Source organism: Panthera tigris, chromosome F2 (genome assembly GCF_018350195.1).
Source record: "Panthera tigris isolate Pti1 chromosome F2, P.tigris_Pti1_mat1.1, whole genome shotgun sequence".
Taxonomy (NCBI): Eukaryota; Metazoa; Chordata; class Mammalia; order Carnivora; family Felidae; genus Panthera; species Panthera tigris.
The window spans coordinates 42,114,333-42,134,191 of NC_056676.1; the positions used below are offsets into that span (position 1 = coordinate 42,114,333).

The 19,859-nt window shown below is 39.7% G+C and overlaps 1 long non-coding RNA gene across 2 annotated transcripts in view; it reads right to left on the bottom strand.

The window, feature by feature from the left end:
- LOC122234952 overlaps positions 1-7,443 on the bottom strand; it is a 58,895-nt gene extending 51,452 nt beyond the window's left edge. For both annotated transcript variants that reach the window (XR_006212956.1, XR_006212957.1), the window contains exon 1: positions 7,376-7,443. This is a non-coding gene — a long non-coding RNA (uncharacterized LOC122234952). The remainder of the gene's footprint in view (positions 1-7,375) is intronic.
- Positions 7,444-19,859: the final 12,416 nt, after the last annotated feature.

Sequence of the window (19,859 nt, forward strand, 5' to 3'; positions counted from 1 at the left end):
ATGAGAGAGAGTTGGGCTAGAGATTCAGATGTGGGAGACACAAATATATAACTGAGAATACACAGAAGAGACTTTAAAATGAACTGAGAAATTCATCAAGAGGAATACACTAACATTTAGGAAGAAGTATCAATGAGAATGAAACAAGAATGAAGCCATAGGGCAAAAAGAAGAACCAAATAAAGTGATGTCATGGAACTCAAGGAAAAGAGAGTTTTAAAAAGTGAGGGGGGGGCGGGTAAAGGAGTTTAATGTGCCAGTCACAGAGTTGGCCTGTCAACACAAAGTTGACACCTGAGAAGTGATCTAAGAAGAGTTGTGGAGAGTATTTACTTAGCAAGACCAGATCTGGAAGAAGATTTTTCTCTAATTCTTCATTCACCCTGAGTTTAAATAGTGGATAATAGCTTATTAAACTGTTAGCTTTTCTAGTAATGAAGGAATGATGTACTGAGGTCTGAGGTCAGACATTATTTAGCTAAGGTAAGTGAGCTTGGAAGAAGGGAATGGGAGCCTAAAGACTTTCCTAGAGCTCTAATGCCACATCATTATTCACTGTGTGGTGGCTCTTCCAGTTTCAGATATAACCAAGACAGTGAGCCCTTTTTTTTTTTTTTTTACTGTGTGTTAATACTGGTTACGATTGCTATCTGTTTATGGGTTTGTAGCCAAAAAGACCAATGTGTGGTCAGACTCTGTTCCATGCTGGGTGCATGTGGATGCTGATGTGTGCTTGGCAGAGGCACTCCTAATTTGCACAGCCTGTTGCAGTTTCCCTCTTATGTTCACAATCAGCCTGTGGGTTTTGCTCAGAAATAGCTATCTCATTCCTTGGAATTGTATTCCAAGACTGCTTCTCTGAACTATATTTATTCTTATCACCAAAGGTGATTCTGTAATGCTTTATGGTTTTCAGAGCACTTTTACCTTTTATGTATTTAATTCAATCCTCACAACCACCTATAAGATAGATGAGCCAGTTGTTAATATTATTTCTGTTTTATGGATGAGAAAACCAAGGGTCAAGGAAATTGCATAACTTAGTGAAATTCAACAGTTAATATTTGGAAACATAATAATAAGAGCCAATAATTCTTTTGTATTTACCATGAGCTAGCACTGTTCTATGTGGTCTATATAATAATCCATACTCATTTAATCCTTATAACAATCCTGCAAGAGAGGTGGTATTATTACCCTATTTTATAGATGTGGAAACTCAGGCACAGAGGAAAAATGACTTCTTCAAGCTAATAAATACTAGAAGAGGGATTCAAACTCAGGTATTCTGATTTCCAAACCAGCTATGGTATCCTTGAACCTTACCTTCAATTAAACCATGGTATTATCTATCTTGTATGGTCCTACACTTAATATAGCAATGAAGTATCTCCTGTAGCACTGGCTGCTTGAATTAAATCACTCTCATTTCATTTCTCAAAAGTCGCTTCAAATTCCACTTTTCCATGTTCCACATATATTAAGTCTCTTGGAAGTGTAATGAGATGAACAATGCAGACTATATTATAATATCTAATTTTTGAGACCCTTTTCCTTCCATCAAATGTTTAGTACCACTCAAAGAACTCAGGTTGCTTGAGACTCTGGGTTTAAAATTTGAGGTTGTTCTAGAACTCAATCATAAATGAGTTCTTTTTCTCTCTTCTTCTTTCCATCCCACCCTTTCTTCATCCATCCATCTCTCCCTTCCTCTCTCATTCTCTCTATCTCTTTGATTTGTGACATTTGCCAATTTCCATTTGTAAGTACTCCCACCATGTCTTATTTCAAGCTACCAAAGTGACGTCAATAGTTTACAAAACTCCTTAAAATGTAATAATCAGCTCTAAGTCTACCCTAAATGTTTGCATGTAACCCAGTTAAAACTCTTGACAATAACCTTGTAAGGAAGATTATATGTATAAGCCACATTTTACAGATTAGAAAATTGAGACACTTGCCCCAAATCAGTCATCAAGTGACAAAGTTAGGATTTGGATGTGGGCATAGAGTTCCAGAGCCCCTGCTCTTATCTGCTACCCTGTACTGCCAGCCTCTCAAATATTGGCTGGACCTTTCAGTTTCATCCTCAATGTCTCTAAAAAAGAAAGAAAAAAGCCATCAATTGCTTTCAAATTTCCCTGCCTGCTAGTCCGGCCTCCCATCTCTTCAGTCCATCTCTCACATACTAACAAATTCTCTTTCTAAAGAAAAGAGCTGATCACATCATTCTCCTACTGAAATACACTCAAACAGTGTGCTGCTGCGAGTAGCATAAAATACAAACTCCTCATCTTGGTATTCACGTCCTCTGTGGTCAGCTCTTCATTTTGTAGTCTTCATTGCAGCTCCCCTGAAAGTTTTGTCTGCTTCAGTTACTTACACCAAATTACTTGTGACTTCTCAAAAAGACCATGTGCTCTCTTACCTCTGGGCATATACTAATCTCTCTATCTGTCAAAGTCCTGCCATCTTTCAAGATCCTATAAAAATGCCACTCTCTCTATAAGGTCTTCCCACACGCCTCCAGTTGGAATAAATTTATTTTCTGCTTCCTGTTGTCCCACTACATTTGACTTGTACTACCTCTATTATAGCACTTACACTGATCTGTTTTTTATTATAGTTATATTCTATAGTGTGGGAGATAGGTCTGTCTCCCCTACTATGGAATGAATCTTTTTGGGAAGGAGCCATTCCTCTATATATCTCTACCAGAGAATCCAAAACAGTGTCTTGCTAATAGCAGGCACTGAATCAATAGTTGAGAATTTTACTGCTAGGTGATAGTGATGAAAATCTGAGCTTGGAGTAAAAGGAGTATTTACTCTCCTCTTTCCTAGTTCATAAGACAATATCCACTCTAGGACAATCCCTGAGGATGATGGGAATACCAACTCCCTCAGTCAACTAGGGAAGCAATGTAACACCTTTTCCTGTGGCCACAAGGGAGCACACTGGTCAGGAGGGCAACAGCTGTCCTGGGGAGGTCCTGTACCAGTCCCTAGTCTTGGGCCTGTCTTCCTCCACTGGTCTGGGACAGCAGTGATGCTTTCCACTTGTCACAGGCACAGCTGCTCCTGGACTCAAAACCATCTAGAGGGTGGGTCCCCATATCATGGGCTGAGGATCAAAACATCTTCCCTTCCCCATTCCCTTCTCACCTTATTTGTCTCTGCTTTTTTATTTAGAACCTTGAAATATATAACACAGCCACCTGTCCACCTTCCTAAGGTGGCTGGCTACCCAATTATCTGGAAAGTATAATACTCTCTAGCCCTACAACAAGGTAGAATTGATTTAGTGCTTTGAGGGACTCTTAGGTATGGTCAAGGTGAATTTCTGGGAATTTTCTGGATACAGCAGAAAAATAAAAGCAATACCCCCAATTCAATGTGTGTATACAAATCCAAACCCCAGAAGTGGCACTATCAGCATTGGAACTGAATATATCTGTTGTATGGGCTATCCTCTACATTATAGGATATTTACCAGCATTCCTGGTATCTACCCACCAGATGCCAATAGTACCGCCACCCTCATTTGTGACACCCAAAAATGTCCCCGCATAGTGCCAAATGCACTTGAATGGCAAAATCTCCTGTTTGAGAAACACTACTGACTTAGGGCTTTCCACACATTGCCATAAAAGTTGACACCTGTCAGGCTAGGACTCTGTTGGTTCCTGCTCCATTCCTCCAGTCAGTAGCCCTGATCAGCTGTATGTTTTCTCTAAGGTCAGTGTCTATAGCTTCAGCCCCTGGCCTCTGCACATTCCTGGATGGCTGCCTCCAGGATGGGGGAAAGGCTATCATCTGTGGCATTGGTAGTGACTCCCAGATAGAACAAAAAGGAGAGGGGCATATCTCCAGCAGACTTTTTGTTGAGGTTGTATACTTTTGAGACTTCTCTTACCACTGAGTCTGGCTCTCTGAACCAGGGTCTAGCAATGGCCAAACAAATGGGCAAATAAGGTCAACCCCAGGCTCTTTTTCTAATTAGGCTGCATTTCTTTGTAGAGAATAGTTTGGGAAAGGTCTCATTTTATGGTATCTTGCCCTAAATTCAAGGAACATAAGACATCTTCCTCATCTGCTTTAAGAAAACACCTCAAAGGGTCAATAAGGCATTTAGGGGGAGGGGAAATATATGTAAAACCTTCTATTGTCAAATTTCCATCTTCCTTCAACACACACACACACACACACACACACACACACACACACACACACACCCTTTTTGACCCAGATTCTTCTTTCCCCTTTTTGAAAGGCTCTGTATATATTTCTAAATGAAGATAAAATATCTTGTCAATGAACATTAGAGATTATTTACAAATCTTCCAATAACTTGCTTTTCTGTAAAATGCAAGAGTACAAGTTTATATTATATTGGTGTTCAGAATGTTTCTTTATGAAGCTTTTTCCTTGGTGTTAAATGGCCTAAAGTACCATATGTTTCTTAATAAAAAACCATGTAAAAACCTACATTAATAAACTGAACTCAAAGAAAAGCTGCCCCAAGACGGCTCTAACCAATCCTTTTTATGGGCTTGCCAACAATTTCAAGATTGTTTTAATGAAAAAAATTTATGTTCCTGTCTTTGTGGACCACAGCACGCCAGTCCCCTGCCCCCATTCGCCCCCACCCCACCCCCCAAGCCCAGGCAATTCTCCAGTGCCCTACAGAAGGACTCACTCATACCTTGGCAAGCAGTTCACTGGGAGGGCTCAGCTGTCTGGAAGCCCCTGCACACACACGTGGCCAGGCAACCACTTCCAAGTGCTTGCCTGCTAACGTTCTTGGGTACCACACTGCCACCTCCATGGCCACTTCATCCTCTCCTGGGACTACGCTGTGCAGGGAAGGCAGGGGAGCTTGCAGGGCTCAATGACTTTAAAAAGGAAAATTCCTAGGAGCTCAGCCTGAGGCACCATGAGCATATTTCCAGATTTCGTGTTTCTCAGTATGTTGGAGGGGAAAGATCATGGCCTTTAGGCCATTTATCATCTGTTATTATAATTGCTTATTTATTTGCTAGTCTCAGCTACTGGATGGTAAATGGGATGGTGGGTAAATGGGTAAATGGGAAAATGGGATTATATTTTGTTGATCACATACGGTCCTTGGCATATGCCTGTTTTGTCAAGAGGCCTTCAATCTATATACATTGAAATTTGATTGCATTCAAATTTTGGCCACATACTGGCTCTAAGTTACATAATAAGTGCTTGTTGATTTAATGAGCAAATTGAGGAGAGTGTTAATTAAGTTAACTACTAACATGATAGAAGTCATGCAATAAATGATGTCACCTTTATTTTATGATATTTGTATTATATTTATTACTATTATTAATGCTAGCTATGTGCATTTAAGGCAATTTACTCTCTCAGAACCTCAGGTTTTTTTAACTGTAAAATGGGTTGCATGATGCCTGCCTCCTTACTAGGTTACTATGAGGATTAAGAAACCCACAGTATGTGCTCCTCAAAAATTGACTCCTCTAGTTCTCCTTTCACAGAAGTAATGACTGCTTTACTTTCTAGCACCTACCAGAACGCAAAAATACTGCAGCCCCCCTTGCTCAACACATGATATGACACTGCCATAATCCTTCAAAGGAAAGATGCAACTGCACTGAAGTCTTCCCCTCCCCATTCTTATAGACAGCACAAAGAAGGAGACACTCTGGCTTGCAGGAAATACTAGCCAAATTTGTGACAACTGTCTGTTGTTCGTATGCTCATGGTATTTCTTTTATACTTTTTTTTCCTTCTGTCATTTAATACAGTTATTTTTGAGAACTGCTAGTTTGTCTCCACAAACTAATGGGAAAAAGAAAGCACTATTAATTCTTCATGGTTCTGCAAAGACAGCAGGGCTTTACCTAAGACTTGGTATGTCTTAGGTAGTATCTAGAAGGGTGAATTTTTCTTGGGGTGGAATGAAAATGGAAAAAGACACCAGACTGGGATTGGGAATGGCATCTCTTCCCACTCTGAGTTCTTTCCCTAATAATCTCAGGATTTGTTTGCTTGTTTTTCTCTTATCTTTTGGAAGATTTTGGATTTTTTATTTTAGATATTTTAAACATCTTCATCTCTTACAAATTGTTGCGTAGAAAAAAAGAGCAGATGTGTTCTTGTGTGACCACAGAGATAGAGTCAGGACATTGGATAGCAGTCATATAGATGAGATTCTGGGCCCATAAAAAAGAACATTCCAGCAGTTAGAAAGTTATAACCAAAGGAGGGAGCTAGCTAGAAGGTGGTGAGCTTACCACTCCTGGAAATGTCCAAAGATTTGAATAACCTAGTCAGAAATGCCATAGAAGAAACTCTTGCTTTGAGTAGGCAATTGAACTATATGACTTGTGGCAAAATAGAAGATTCTTTGGCTTGAAGTTAACCTAAACCTGTTCTTATTTCTGACCTCACATGTCTACCCAAGCAGGATGAACCTATATACTATGATTAGGCCTAATGGGTCCAATATTAAGTTGGTTCCTTTCTTGGCTGAAGCCATCTGGCTGAGACGGAAGATGCGTTTCAGTCGAGGGTTCTTTGTAACTAAGGCCTTACAGTTCTCTTAGCCCCCTTGTTTGTCTAGCCAAGTTTACTATTTTTTTTTTCTTTTTTCATCAGACTAGTTTTCCCCTCTGGTTTTCATCTGCATGAAAAGGTTCTGACCTTTGACTTCTCTTGACTCTTGGTTGCTGCACATGCCCTGAATTTTGCCTGCCTGCTTGGTGTCTGAATTTCTCCTTTGCCTTGATCTTAATTTATATTTTGTACCCAGTTCCTAATTACCTGCAAATTTACTCTGATGGTTACCTGATTGAGCTCTGGATTAGCCTGGGTTCAAATCCCGCTTCTTACTACCCAGCATAGTTTAGACAAGTTACTTTGGTCCTCTAAGCTTTGTTTTTGTCAACTATTAATTGGAAATAATTATAGTACCTATGTGACAGGGAGGTTGGTACACAGTCTGTACCCAGTAAATGTCACTATTACAACATCTCTGGTTCAGCCTATATTCTCAGGTCCTAGCTTCCCAATCCTTCTGATGCTCTGACACCGTCAACCACTCTCCTAATACAAACAAAATCTTAACTTAGGCCACCTTGCTTAATGGAATGGGCATGTTACACCTAAGTTGGCTATAAACACATTTCCATAAAGTGAATCCTATTTGCTGTTAAATTTTGTTATAAAATTGAAAACCCAATTTTCCCCATTATATATATATATATGTATGTGTGTATATATATATATATATACATATATATATATTTCAGAATTCAAATATATATATATATATATTCTGAAATATATATATATTTCAGAATTCAAAACATTGAAAAAAAACTTACCAGCAAGATGTTATCCATATTCAAGACAGTTGTCACAATCACATACTGTTTGCACAGTTACAATAGGGACAAGACAGTAAGTACAAGAAGCATGGAACCCCCAAATTCCATCCATCTGTGATGTACGATCCTTTAGAATGCATGTGTGACTAAATTTATAAATTTGTGAGTTTAGAAGTCTGTCCAGAAATGTGAGATCATTTGTCAGTGTTGCAAAATCACTACTCACTACTATGTTTAGCGTTATTATTCCAGTTCAGGACAGCCAACTTAAAGAGAACCAGATATCATACTGGTTCAGGCAAGAGGGCTGTGGAAATGTTTTTGATGAAAAAGGCACAGTGCATTCTTGTTAGCCATTGGCCGTTTCCTGAATATGTCCATCAATCTAAAATTCACCAGACTCCTGGAAGCAGGACTTGAACCAAACCTAACTTCAATCCAAAATCCAAGTAGAAGTGAACCTGAATGTTAATGTATTACTAAACCATGAACTGAACCAACTATCCTGGGGGAAGGGGGAAAAAACCTACTGAACCAGTCTGATTTGAAGCCAAAACTGTATGTTTTATGAAACTATTGAACTGTAACAAAATCAGATCAAAATATTCCCTGAATTTAAACTAAACAAATAAATTTTTATTTCCTTCAAATTGAATCCCTGGCTACAAATAAGGCTTACTTTAGTGCATATGATATTTAATTCAATACACATATAGTTTATCTTGGGGTTTTTTTTTTCTCCCTGTTAGTTTTCTTCTTTATGGAAAAGGAATGATGATCCCTACCTACTTCACTAGGCTTACTGGGAAGATTCAATGAAATAATAAGCAAACATGTCTATTGTCATCATCTTCTTCATAATCGTGATGACGATGATGATCAGCATCATCATCATCCTCATCATCATCTGATCTGCATTGTGTCCAACACACAAGGGGTCAGCTTTGCACTTTAAGTCCTCCACTGTGTTCACTGGCCACCAGAGGGCAGCAAAAAGGAAGAAACTCTTGCTGGAACTGACTGTGGAACTTGTCTTTTAGGGACAAACACTGAAGGCTTACTATGTGCCAAATACTGTTTTAAACACCTTGCATATATTAATACATGTAATCCCTGAAACCATGCCATGAAGTGGGTTCTATTATTCCCAGGGAGAAGTTGAGGAAATGGAGGCAAAAAGTGGTGAAGAAATTTGTCCAAGATCTCCCAGGTAACAGGTAGCAAAGCTAGGATTTGAACCCAGGCAGCCTGGCTATAAGCCCCAACTCTTAACCTACGACCATGTACTGCCATTTGGTATTCATTTTGGAGGATGTTAACCTGAGAGAGGTTCAGATCCTGGTATAAGTGGAACTGCAACCCAGGATGACCTTATACAGTCTGTCTACAGTTCAGGAACCAGAGCCTGAGCCAGAAGAGTGTGATGTGGTCAACAGTAGTGTTATGGACTAATTCAGGGCACAAGCATCAACCAAGGAAACACGATTAACATTTAGGTAGCAGGGGAAGAAGATGGGATTCAGGCATAAATACAAGAGAATGATCAGAACAATTGCTTTTGACAAAAAAGAATAGTTATTCTCATGGTGACTAAGTCCAGCTGGCTCATCCTTCAGAAGCTGCAGTGTGTTGTGAGTTTTAAAGAGCCAATACTAACAAGACAACAGGGAGCTGACTTGGTTCCATTTTGACAATTTCCATCTCTTGGGGGTTTTTTGTTGTTGTTTATTTTTTTTAATGGAAATAGCAAAAACAAAAAAACCTATCATCCTGCTCATCTCAGCTAACTCTCTCAAAATGACAATCTATACTGACTTCCCAATGTCTTCATTTCCTACACTTTCCCCAATCCATTGCAGTTAGACTTCTGCTGCACTGCTTCACTGAGACTAACCTCACCAATGTCACCAGTTATCTGCCAAATACCAAATCCAGTAGCTACCTGTTATCTTTTCAGATGTATCTGCAGCTTCTGACATTGTCCACCATTCCTTCCATCATGAAACTCTCCCTGCCTTGATTTCAAATGCCTAGTTTAGTCATCCTTAATCACCGAATCTACTTCTGTTTCTATGAACACAATTTTGCAGTCTGCTTACTGGCTTCTTTTTTCCATCATCTCTTGTCAAAAAAAAAAATGTAGTGGCTTTTAACTGCTCCCCCGCCCACCATCTCTACTCTGGACACTACAATCCATCCTCAACATTGCTGCAGAGAGAGCTCCTCAAAATACTAAAATACTACTCTGATCATAAATCTCCCTTGCTTCAAAACATTCCATGTTCCTGATTCCCCATTATAAAAATTATTTATCATGGCATTCAACAGTCCTCTTGACTTCTTGCCTACTTTCCCATGTGGTTCTGGCAATGCCTCTACCTATGCTCTTTATCTACTCACACTACTCAAAAGCCATCCAGTTTCTCATTGCTTCTCAAACCTCTTTTCCTTTGCATCCTTCAAAATTCAAATCTACCATTCCCTTTTCTTTGGGTTTCCTAAAATCCTTTCCCTATACAGAGATGCTAGTTTCCTCCAGAGATCTCCAGTGCATCTGAGCCATTGGATGATTGTGGCTCATTCACAGCCACGGGTCTCCTGTGCCACACTGCTCTCCCTGGGTAAATGACCATTTAGCCTGGTATCCTCAGCACCTAACACAGAGAGACACTTAATATATATCTATGGTGGGACTGAGATACAATGACTGGGGCATCAGAGCTTACAAAATGGCAGTGATTTGGAACTGGAATCCTGGTTTTGAATATCTCTTATTAATTCTTAAAGATCTGAAAGGCAAAGGCAATGCTGAAAGCTACAAATGATAAGTCAAACGAGAGTCATAATATTGATTTTATTTCTTTATCAATGACAAGGCAACAAGAATGTTCATGAGAACCAGCAGGGTCATGCTGAACCATGGGACAAATCCAAGTGTGTCTGCAGGCCCAGAGAGCAGCCTGTGGGACTGGCTTTCCTCTCCACGTACCACTCAGTGGAATAAGTCCTGACAGCTTAACATGGAGCATAAAATGTGTTCTCTGGGTAACAGGGCACTTAGCATATTTGACTAGAATCATGTGGACCAGATTTTGTTTTGCTTGTCTTGCCAAAAAGAGTAGAATCTTTTCACCCTGCCTCACTCTTGCTCCCTAACTTAGTTGTAACTTAATAGTCTGAGAAAATTTGTATGTACAGCTTCCCCATTTGTTTAGTAAAACTTCAGAGAAACATCACCACTATTCTGATCTGTTATCCTATCAGCGGACTGGGCAACGGCCAGGGGTGGGAGAGATTGCAGGAAGTGCCCTTGCGGTAGCTGGTCACCTGCTGAGTCCATTTTTGTTTTTGGCCTTGTCTCAGAGGGCAGTGAGAGGATGATAAGCATGAACTTCCAGTTCCTCCCCAGTCTATTCTCTGACCATGAGGTGGGATGGGAAGTAGAGCGGGGTAAGCTTCTATCCTATTACTGCAAATCAATAGTATGGGTTATTTTATTCTTTCCCATTAGACTTACCCTCAGTTCCCAGGGTAGCATGGTGATTATACACATGGCCTTTGCATTCAACATTCTGGGTTCAAATCCCAGCTCTTCAAGTTATTAGCCATATGACTTTCAGACAAGTTATTTAACCGCTAAGGTCCTCAATGCTCTCAACTGTAACGTGGGGACAATAATAACTTCCTCAGAGAGTTGTTCTAATGAGAAAATGCCTGTAAAATGCTTGGCATGAAGCCTGAATCAGCACTTTGTAAATGCAAGCTGTTATGACTCTCAGCTTAAATTCTTAGAAATTGGATTGGCTTTCATGAAGCTCCAGATCAATCCAAGCTCAGTATGCCTTTACATCTGACCCGAAAGCATTTGGGAACCTCAAGATGACTTCCATGACAGTAATGGCAGAGCACTATGTCCACTGACGAGAAAGAACAGATCCACTCCCTATGGCTAAAGGTAATCACTCTTGCAGTCACAAGCAATTTTTGCTACTGTCAGCATCACTGAGCCAACATTGATCTGAATGAGAAAGCTGGATCACTGTGAGTTTGTTCCTATATAAGCCAATCTATCAACAAAATTCCAAATGCCCCCTCTTCTGAGTGATGAGGTAACAAAGGAGTTGACAGGCCAGGTCATCAGGTCTGGAATCCTGCATCCAACTGTGTCCTGCATGTTGAATATCAGATCAAAGTGAAAAAGAAATATGGGAGAATTGAGCCAAATTTCCATGTGCAAGACTAAACATAATTTGATTTTCAAATTTTAGACCAAGTTCTCAGGACTGACCACTGGAAAAATTCTTTCTGAATTTTCTTCTCCAAAGTGATGTGTATAAATCATCAAATAGATAAAGATGTTGTTTCCACAGCCACTATCTTAAACATGATCTCTTTTCTGTAATATAAAATAAACTGGTCAATAGAGGGACAGCAGTGGAGAAGAGGATTGAGGAGAGGTTAATAAAAGAGCCTTGGAAAGCTTCCCAGATTTCACAACTGTAGCTCTTTTAAAGTAATCTCTAAAGGGAGGTTCTGGAAATCCACTCTAAGGACACTTTTTCTAATACAGATCATTCAAAACAAAATGAAGAACATATTTCAATAACAAAGATAATAACACATCTAAGCCTTCAACTAAAGCCTCGATATCAATGAGACAGAGAGAGATGTATAGTCAAGATCCACTGAGGAAGCAGAGCCACATGTAATGCATAGATGTATATATACTGGTTCTACATTTATGTATATACACACATACACAGTGTATATACCTATAGATACAGACTGTGGCTCTACTTCCTGAGTGAATTATGATTCTGTGTGTGTGTGTGTGTGTGTGTGTGTGTGTAGGGAAGATGGGGGGAGAGTCCACAAGCATGGACTAGAGCCTCACAAAGACAGACTGAACCTATGTCAGTTCTTGTTGCCTCTGACTTTAATGGTATGGATATACTGGGCCCTTCATCATGGAACTAAACACATAAACCTAGCACAGGAGTTGGAGAATCAAGGAGCATCCAGGGAAAGGTGAAACAGTTGTAGATGTAGCTACTACCTCACACCAATGAGGTGAGTCAGCAGATCAGCAATACCACAGCGAGCTACAGGATGGTTGTTGCTTCACTTCCACCCGCCAAATCTCCCACATCCCTCTGTGGGCTGCCCTTCCTAGAAACATACAGGAAAGGGAATTCTGGGAACTGTAGTCCAGACTAGCCAAGTTGATACCTTATGAAGCTGCCACAGATAGATACTACACCTCTCTGCCTCTGATTTCTGTGCAACTCCTCTCTGGGGAATGCCTCCTCCAGTCTGGACTGATTTAAAAGTCCACAGAATACAGACTATTTTCTCACTTCATATCATTCACAAAGTAAAAATAATTCTTGTCTCTTTCTTTTTTTAAATTTTTTTTAATGTTTATTTAGTTTTTTGAGAGAGACAGAGACTGAGCATGAGTAGGGGAGGGACAGAGAGAGAGGGAGACATAGAATCAAAACAAGCTCCAGGCTCTGAGCTGTCAGTATGGAACCCAACATGGGCTTGAACTTGGGAACAGCAAGATCATGACCTAGGCTGGAGACGGACGCTTAACCAACTGAGTCACTCAGGCGCCCCAATTCTTGTTACTTTCAAAAGTAATTTAGCTATTCAGACATCTCAGCTGAATTCTCAAGGCCTAAGACAGCCTGTTCTAAAGGCTATAGAAGTTAATCTATTATGTCAAGAAGAACCCCCTGTCTTACACATATGCATGTGCACACACATACACACACACACATACACATGAACACACACATGCACTAACCTGTGGCCCATAAACATTTCACAGGCTTCATGTATTTTCTTTTTTTTTTTTTTAATTTTTTTAACGTTTATTTATTTTTGAGACAGAGAGAGACAGAGCATGAACCGGGGAGGAGCAGAGAGAGAGGGAGACACAGAATTGGAAGCAGGCTCTAGGCTCTGGGCCATCAGCCCAGAGCCCGACGTGGGGCTCGAACTCACGGACCGTGAGATCGTGACCTGAGCTGAAGTCGGATGCTTAACCGACTGAGCCACCCAGGCGCCCCTTCATGTATTTTCAATATTTGGTAAATGTCATATTATGGCACGGAGGTGAAGTGAGTGTGCCTGTCCTCACTGTCCACTCTGAGTGCTGATGGCCTTGAGATTGAGAGATCCCTTTGCCTAACATCAAGTCATCTGGAAAGCATCAAACCTGGGTTGTTCAGCTGTTCTTTAAAGTTCGTGGGTGTCTCTTAGTTTTTGAATAACTGCAGAGACACATGATGGTAAAGGTGAACATGACCATTTTAACCAACTCTTTAAAATAGAAAAAAATGTAGGGAGCAATCACATGGCAATATTAAATTTTTTTTCATTATATTTTCTAATAACTCTCAAGCATTGGTAACCGTAAAAGCCATCATAACGTGTTTATTGAGACCAGTAATCAGTGCAGGATGGAATTTTCAATATAACACAGGCAGGTTTTCTATGAAAGTGGCACAGAGAACTCTGCCCTTTTGCTGGAATATAAACTTGACTCCCTCTTTAGGGCACTGAGGTAGTAAAACACAAGAGAACTTCCTAATGGAAATGAGACTATTCTCATTAAATTAAATGAGACCATTTAATGTGGGTGAAAGTGATTTAAAATTCACACACCTCCTGCAAATATGTTCTTGATTTACTTTTTAAAGAGTAAAATGGGTTTAGTAAATATTGCCAGGTATAATAAATCATAAAACATTTAACACCGATTTGTCAAATGTAGTTTACATGAACTAGCACTTAGTGTTATTTATGCCAGACTGAATGAAATGGCTGATATGTTAGGAGGGTTTTTAGCCAGTTAGGAAACATGCAGGGAACAAAACATTGTGCTGGGTGGTATGTTGGTTATAGAAAATTACACGATACCACATTATCCCCAAAGTGCTTACGGTCTGGATGGAATACTCAATCAAGAATACAAGACAGGGTATGAAAAGAGCCTGTCCAAAGCAGCTCAGTTTCAGTTAAACCAATCAATCAAAACCACCTTTTCTTATCTGATTCCACCCATCATCCCCACCTGATTACCATTCATTAGGAAATTGCCAGCCCTCTAGAACTTGAACCTTCCATTCTGAACTTCTCATGCTGACCTGCACTCTGCTTCTAAAACTTTTAGGTTTTCAGCACTTGAACTCTTGTCTTGGACGTCCTCACAATCTCTTATGGGACCAACTTTTGTTCCACTCTTCAACTATGATTGTTACTTACTGCTTAGATATGTATAATACATGCTACTCTGTGTAACATCCTGATGCAATTCAATTTCATACCCTGGGACTCTAATATAGGCTCATCTGGCTAATGTCATTACCTACTCTGCCCCTGTTCTGATGACTGTATAAATTCATGAAAGTGCTAGAGGGGATCCATCAGTTTTATCAGAAATTAAGGTAGGTCATAGAGGGAAGGGGGAACATTTGATCGGTAGAAGTCTGGTCCTCCAGTATGCTCATAAACAAATTCTAAAATAGGAGAGGACTTTACCAGGAAAATAGATCGCCATCTCAACATTCAAGTACTTTCTAAAATCATAAATAATATCTTCTTCCCTAGGTTAGGCACCAGCTTGTCACCTTGGGCAGAGCAGAATTTTAACTGTCAATACCAAAATGCCCTAATACGCTCCTCCATCTTCCAGTTATTTTATCACAAGTAGGACATGTGCTGTGTTTCATCTGTTACTCTGTGGTCAGGATCTTAAGATTGATCCAGAGCAGCCTTTATGATATGGGCTTGACTTGCAGGGAGTAGAGGAGTTGCATTGGAAGGAGAAGTCAGTTGTGGCTGTAGAATTTGACTTGGTTTGCCTAGAGTCAGGAAATGCAAGGGAACAAGTATGTCCTTACATGGGAAAAATGGAGATTAAGAATTTGGGCAGCGGCAAGTTGTTAAATCATTTTCTGGTTAGTGTTCTGTAGCTTTTTAATAGGCATCAAGTCTTTCTAAATGTATTTGTCAATGATGACAGCAGGTCAGCATCTGGTTGGACAGGATTTGCTAAATCTGAAGACTTAAGGTTATTTTCCACTAGAGCTATACTTAACAGTGCTGTTTTGTGTGGCAGAAAGACACTGGAACTCTAGGAGTAGGGCAAGAGGTGCAGAAAAGGAAATGTTTGGAAAAGAGGTTCCAGAATCCAAGCTAAAGGAAGTCGGTTCTCCAAGGGGATACTAGCCTTCTGTATCAAATGAGGGCTCCACCTACCTCCAAACCTTTGCTCAGCTATATCTTTCATTTGTTTTCCTCTTTGACAAGGGCGTAAATGATTAAAATTATAGCCATGCCATAGGATCTTTTTATCTCCAAGGTTATGATTTTAAACAGGAAACTACATTAAGACCAAGCCTTGGCTATGGACTGGTCAGACTTTCTTTCACATTCTACTTTTGAGGAGTACTGTGTTTTGATCCTGTGGGGAAATCACGCGGTAGCAGGTACTTCTGGTGCCTGTGCCATAACTCCTCAGCTCTCCTTGACTTTAGCTGGAGCTCTCAACAGTGAACGTCTTCAGTTCCCCTCTCACTGCCAGCACCCTCTTCAACAGTGTGCCTAGTTTCTTTCTACATTCTAACCTCAGGGACTTCTCCTTTGCCAAGGGAGTTTGATTGGTATGAACACAGCCAGGCAGTACAAAGGAGTTAATGTTCCCAGAGAAAACCCAACTTCTGATGCTTTTGATATACAGTTCTTTATACTTCTTAAGGGATTACAACAGGGGCACCTGGTGGCTCAGTCCTGTAAGCATCCAATTTGCACTCAGCTCATGATCTCATGGTTTGTGAGTTTGAGTTTGAGCCCCCATCAGGCTCTGTGCTGACAACTCGGAGCCTGGAGCCTGCTTTGGATTCTGTGTCTCCCTCTCTCTGCCCCTTCCCCACCCCCACCCCACCCCACCCCCCCGCCCTTGTTATGCTCTGTCTCTCTCTGTCTCAAAAATAAACATTAAAAAAATTTTTTTAAAGAGATTACAGCAGAATCAAAATCTATTTTCTTTTTTTAAGTTTATTGGGAGAGGGAGAGAGAAGGAATGGGGAATGGGCAGAGAGAGAGTGTTACAAACAGTCTCCATGCTCCAAGCTGAGCCTGACATGGGGCTCAATTTCACAACCCTAAGATCACGACCTGAGCTGAAATCAAGAGTCGGACATTCAGCTGACTGAGCCACCCAGGCGCTCCCACACTCTATTTTCTACATTGATTTTCCTCCTGACCTCACATCCCCACTACCTCAAATCTGTTTCATGGAATTACTTTCCAAATAACTACCTGCACCTAAGGACTAGTCTCATGTTCTGATTTTAAGAGAAGCCAAACTAATAACCATACTAAGCCAGAAATCCTCCCCCTTTTCTTTTCCAAATATGTGCATACACGCACACACACGTGGGCACCAAAAAAGGAGGCATTATACTTGTAATAAGACATCATAATATACTAAAGCAGGACATCTCTCAAATTACTAGGCTATGAAAATTTGTCTTTAAAAGAGAAAGTAGGAGACATTGACTCCTTTCCTTTAAAGATTTATTGCCATGGGGTTTGCTATCCTAATAAAAAACTGGACAAAGTATATAAAACAACTGTTTTCAGACAACGGTAAGCAAGTAGCACATGATTCCTGAGAAAAAGAAAGCAAATCAGATGAGCCCTACACTTGTAACATCCCACTATTTGGAGATGGTTTTGAAAATGCAGCTCAGAGAGTTTAACCCAGAGCCTCTCAGTGTTGCTCAAATGTTTGCCACTTTTAGGTTAAAAGTATCAGAGAAGAGGGAGATACACAGAATGAGGGCTCTGAAAATGAGCAGAGGGTTCGGTTCCCTTGAATCTTAGGTTGAGTAGTGATGTACACATTCATGAGTAGAAATTCCTTGAAGCCAGGGAAAGAAACATTGGAAGGCATAAGCCAAACAATTTTTGGGGCTCACAAAGCAGTCAGTGTGGAGAGACCTTGTAATTCACAAGAAATTCGAAACAATCCTCAGAAGTCTTTCACCTTTGTAGTGGAACTAAATTATCTCTAGAGAAAAGGTTACTTTAGGCCTGATTTAACAGAAATTTAAAAAGCGTGCCTCAAATGGATCAAACTGATCCTAAATAACTTAAGTGTACGCCAGAAAAAAGATGAACTCTTCAAAAGTATACAACAAAATACATCACTCGACAATGTAAAACTCAAAATGTTCATCATCCAATAAAAAATAAACATACATGCAAAGAAGCAAAAAAAGATGAATCATACTTGAGAGAAAATCTAGTCACTATTTACAGACCCAGACATAATGGAAAGGATGGATTGGCACATGAGGCTCTTCAAAAAGATATTATAAATGTTACATTTATGCTCAAGGATATAAAGGAAAGCATGAACATTATTGGGAGAGAAATTAGAAGATTTCTTTTTAAAAATTCAAATGGAACATATAAAGAAAAATAAAATATCTGATTGAAAAATATATTTAGATGAGTTTAATAGATTAGACACTTAAGAAACAAATTAAGATTAGACACTTAATAGATTAGACACTTAAACTTGAATAAGTAGCAATAGAATATACCTGAATGAAACACAGGGAAAAAATAGAAAAAAAAAGTATGAAAGTATCCATGACAGCTGGGATAATATCAAGTGGCCTAATACTAATACAGATATAATGGGATTAATGCCTTATAAAAGAGACCCCAGAAAGCTCTCCACTTGTTCGGACATGTGAGGTTACAGCAAAAAGATGGCCATATATGAGCCAGAAAATTGGACCTCACCAGACCCTGAAGGTTCTGGTTCCTTGATCTTAGACTTCCCAGTCTTCAAAACTGAGAAATAAATTTGTGTTTATAGGCCACCCAGTCTATGGTATTTTTGTTATGGTACCCTTAACAGATTAAGATGGAAGGTTTTTTAAAAAAGGAGAAAGTTTTATTAAATGAAAGAGAAATGGAGAAATAAAAAGGATTTTGGAAAAAGTGTACTATGTTGAAGAGAGGCAATACATATTTAGTAGATAATCATCATCCCCACCAAAAGAAAACTAAATCAAGGAAGGAGAATAAACACTAAATTCTATAATCCAAGAAAAAAAATTTATCCAAAATTTAAAATATTAAAACAATTAAGAGTGCATATTGAATGGATAAAGAAATTGTGGTTTATATACACAATGGATACTACGTGGCAATGAGAAAGAATGAAATATGGCCCTTTGTAGCAACGTGGATGGAACTGGAGAGTGTTATGGTAAGTGAAACAAGCCATACAGAGAAAGACAGATACCATATGTTTTCACTCTTATGTGGATCCTGAGAAACTTAACAGAAACCCATGGGGGAGGGGAAGGAAAAAAAAAAAGAGGTTGGAGTGGGAGAGAGCCAAAGCATAAGAGACTCATAAAAACTGAGAACAGGGGCGCCTGGGTGGCTCAGTCGGTTAAGCGGCCGACTTCGGCTCAGGTCATGATCTCGCGGTCCTTGAGTGCAAGCCCCGCGTCCGGCTCTGTGCTGACAGCTCAGAGCCTGGAGCCTGTTTCAGATTCTGTGTCTCCCTCTCGCTGACCCTCCCCTGTTCATGCTCTGTCTCTCTCTGTCTCAAAAATAAATAAAAACGTTAAAAAAAAATTAAAAAACTGAGAACAAACAGGGTTGATGGGGGTGGGAGGGAGGGGAGGGTGGGTGATGGGTATTGAAGAGGGCATCTTTTGTAATGAGCACTGGGTGTTGTATGGAAACCAATTTGACAATAAATTTTATATTTAAAAAAATGTGAAAACTGAAAACCAAAAAAAAAAAAAAAAACCAAACTGAGACTAAACTGACGGTTGATGGGAGGCGGGAGGGAGGGGAAAGTGGGTGATGGGCATTGAGGAGGGCACCTGTTGGGATGAGCACTGGGTGTTGTATGGAAACAATTTGACAATAAATTTCATATTAAAAAATAATAAAATAAAATAAATAAATAAAATATCTTATTTTGCTGTGAACTTCAGGAGAAAAAGAGAAAGAGTGCATATTGAAAGGACATACCATGTATCTGAAAATATTGAGGCAGAACAACCAACATGAAAATATATTCTACATTACTGGACTTTAGAGAAAAAAAAAAAACCTTGTGCTTTTAGGCAAAAGCAGTATCTTACACAGACAAAATATTTATGTCTTCAGAATTAGATTTTCAGTATGGAAGAAAGGAGATGAATAGGTATAGTACTGAAAAGTTTTAGGGGCATAAAAGAGAAATACTGAATTGGAATTAGAATTATCATTTGAAATTCATGAAGTCTCCTTGGGTTCTGGCTCTGTCAGACATCCTCATTACTAATGAGCTTTCCTAGATGCACCCAGCCAGTGATCCTAAAATATAATTTCTCACTAAAGGAAACCATTACTTTTTCAGGAATACCCGATTCCAGGCCTGGAAATGTAC